We start from the raw sequence: 3,097 nt of genomic DNA, 5'->3' as shown, positions 1-3,097 counted from the left end.
TATCTCTCGCGAGCGTACCGCTGCCACCCATGACGGCGGGCCCTGTTAACCCTTCTAGCGGGATGGGCTGTTGCGGGGCGCCCCCCTCGACTGGATGCACGACATTCAGTGGGGCGCGGCCGCTTGGTTAGGCTACCGGAATAGACGGTGTGTGTTGATGCGAAATTAGGACACATCATCAAGCTTAGTGTAGCAACAAAAGTTGTCAGGAAGGAGGCTCGGAGTTGGATCATGTATTTTTTTTTGTTGCTTTCTGTTGAATAATATAATAACATGGTTGTGGGCATCATTCAATGCAGACACCGGGGTAATCCTACTTTTTGATAAAAGACCCATCTATTTTGGAAATAGAAGAGGTAGTGATACCTTTTGGAGCCTACTCATTTGTTTAACCTACTGCAGAACAATAATGTTAAAGAAGCTCACCGATTTGTAGCTCTGGAACGCGGGGCAACCAGCCGCAATCTCGACACTGATTGGCTGATTTGCAACCGCCTTCTGCAGACTCTTCTCACTATCAGCGGGTACATCTTCGTAACCATCAATGGTAACAACCGTCGTATTTTTCTGTAAATTGTCCCAAACACAAATGGAACGGCATATCAATATGATGGACATTCTTAATGTTCACAAGGGAATTAATTAAGAAGACGGATGATACCTTGTTAGCATCGCAACGGTTCTTCCTCTCTTTGTACGGGTAGTCCTTGGCAGAGTGGATACCACCATTCTTAATGATGAAGTCAAAGGCATATTCCGTCTTACCAGATTCTTATCCGTGGTTGTGTGAAGTATCACAGTCAAGAAGCTCTTGCTCAGACAGATGGATCATGTCACCAGTTACGATCTGGTTGATGCCTTCAAGAGCTCCTATTGCTGAGAAAGCCCAGCTGCTCCCTGTAAAAAGAGAAACAAACATCAGATTCTGACATCTTTGTGACACTATTTTCGTTTAAGTTCAATGCATCCCGATACAAGCAGTCAGTAACAGAGCAACAATACATACAAATTTCTTCTAACTAGATAATGTCCATGTTCGATGAACCTACTTCCAAAATAGGAGTATACCCGAAGTTCTGAACTCATGAAGGCCATGCTAACAGAGCTCTAGTGACGTATTATTAGTAAATCATTCAGTACGTACTACCACTGAATCTGGCAAGTAACACCAGGAGTTCCGAAAGAACCAACTACTGAAATAAGGTGTCCCAGTTGCTGAACCCCAAATGATACCATGACATAAAAAACTAATTACAACCTAAAATAAATTTAAATTTAAAGGACTTCTCTTTTATTATGTGACCAAAAATAAATTTAAATTTATTATGTTACATCAGGAGTATATGTAATAACACAATTTTTACTGTAAAAAAAGAAACGAAAGAGAGCAACAGAATAGTCGAGGATGCTCACCACCACAACGGCCCTGGTCCCTGACAGGAGAAACGGCCCCCTTCTCCCTCCAATCGACGGACTCCGGCAGCACCTCATTGACGTCAGCCTGGAACCGGTCTGGGAGCCGAGGTACGTGCTTTGGAACTCCGCGTTGGTGAGGTCGGAGAAGCGGTTGAGCCCGAGGCGGAAGGAGTGGACCCCGGCGTCGGCGGCAGCATTGTGCTGGTCGATGTCGCGGAGGTTGTCCCTGAACACCTCAAACCGTCGCTCCTCCTCTCCGGTGGCGTTGTAGACCCTGCCGTGCTCCGCCATCCACTCGGCGTGCATCCGGCGCATCTCCTCCTCGCTCCTCGACATGTCCGCCGCCGCGGCCACCGACTGCAGCAGCAGCAGCGCCGCCACTAAGAGAGCCATGGAGCTCCTCATCTCCGAGAACACAAGGTCACCGCCGAGCAAAGAAGACCGAGAGTGGTGGGATTGGGTAGTAGCCTTGCTTTTGTTCTCCATGGACGATGGTATCCGAGGTAGCTTTTATAGGACTATTGGAGAGGAGGGAGATGGGGCCGGAGTGGTGTGCAACCCAAATCAGATCTGCTGCCACCTGGACAAGGTCACCATCGAACCAAGTTGTTTGTAGATTGTGTCACAGTCTCACAGAACCAAGTTCCAATATTTTTGGGCTGCTGGTTTAGAAGATATGTATTTTACAAATTGATTGTCCTAAAAGGTTGACATATTTCAAATCGAACTGAAGTTCAGGCTTAGTTAATCACAAGACAAAAAATAGCACAATTGCTAAAGTTGTAGCTCATTTTATGAAGTTTCCAAAAATGTATTTATTAAAATATAACAAAAAATAAATTTATTTATATGTGTATCAAATCTAGAGAAACAGTTACCTTTTTCAAACACATCTATCAATTTGAAGATTTCAAATCATCCATATGTATATTGGATAATAGGATTCATTGTACATTATAGTTAGTACATTTTCAAGGAAAGCAATTTGTTCTAGATTTGTACAACATTTGTCAGGAGTTCAACTCCAAAGTTGCATGGTTTGAGATTCCTAGTCTAAGTTTGAGATATCGTAGAGCATTCCATCTTCACCAATGGTTTCCCGGTAGTTGTGTTGTCGCAGCGGTAGTTGATGCTCTTTGCCCAAGAGAAGAACGGCGGACCCTCACTGTTGCGTGACGAGGAAGCCTCCCCTTCGCTCTTTGTTCCCTCCTCTAGCCCCAAGAAGGCATCGCCGAGGCTCTCGTCGCTCCCGAAGGCGCATTCGTTGTCGAAGATGGCCACCCTTCTTGGCCTACATGTTATTTCCTCCACCTCGAGCTGACTCTAATCCATTCGGAAGATGTCCTTCCAACCAGGCTTATGGTGGCCACTTTGGTCAAGGTTTCCCTCAAAATTAACTCTCTACAAGGCAAAAGAAAAGAAAATATCCGTGAAACAAAAATCTGATTCTAAAAAAAATGTAAGATGCTAGTACAGATATCCTGAACAACTCATCTATTGCAAGTTCTCTAAACTGGATATCTGAAAATGCATCAAACTGTTATGTCTTTTGGATCCTGCAGGTGAGGGGGTGGCGGCGAATCGGAATCCACCCCGATCTGCCGTTCGTCAGCCAGCGGCGCGGGCTGTGGGCAGCGCGGGCCGGTGTCCTCCTCCGTGGTGGCGATGGCATCGGCATTGT

At 45.7% G+C, this 3,097-nt stretch overlaps 1 pseudogene; it reads right to left on the bottom strand.

The window, feature by feature from the left end:
* Nucleotides 1-393: 393 nt before the first annotated feature.
* LOC119352468 lies at nt 394-1,821 on the bottom strand (annotated as a pseudogene).
* Between the last annotated feature and the right edge of the window lie 1,276 nt (nt 1,822-3,097).

This window comes from Triticum dicoccoides, chromosome 2A (genome assembly GCF_002162155.2).
Source record: "Triticum dicoccoides isolate Atlit2015 ecotype Zavitan chromosome 2A, WEW_v2.0, whole genome shotgun sequence".
Classification (NCBI taxonomy): domain Eukaryota; kingdom Viridiplantae; phylum Streptophyta; class Magnoliopsida; order Poales; family Poaceae; genus Triticum; species Triticum dicoccoides.
The sequence above is the reverse complement of the archived record's forward strand: the minus strand, read 5'-3'. Positions and strand labels throughout refer to the sequence as shown.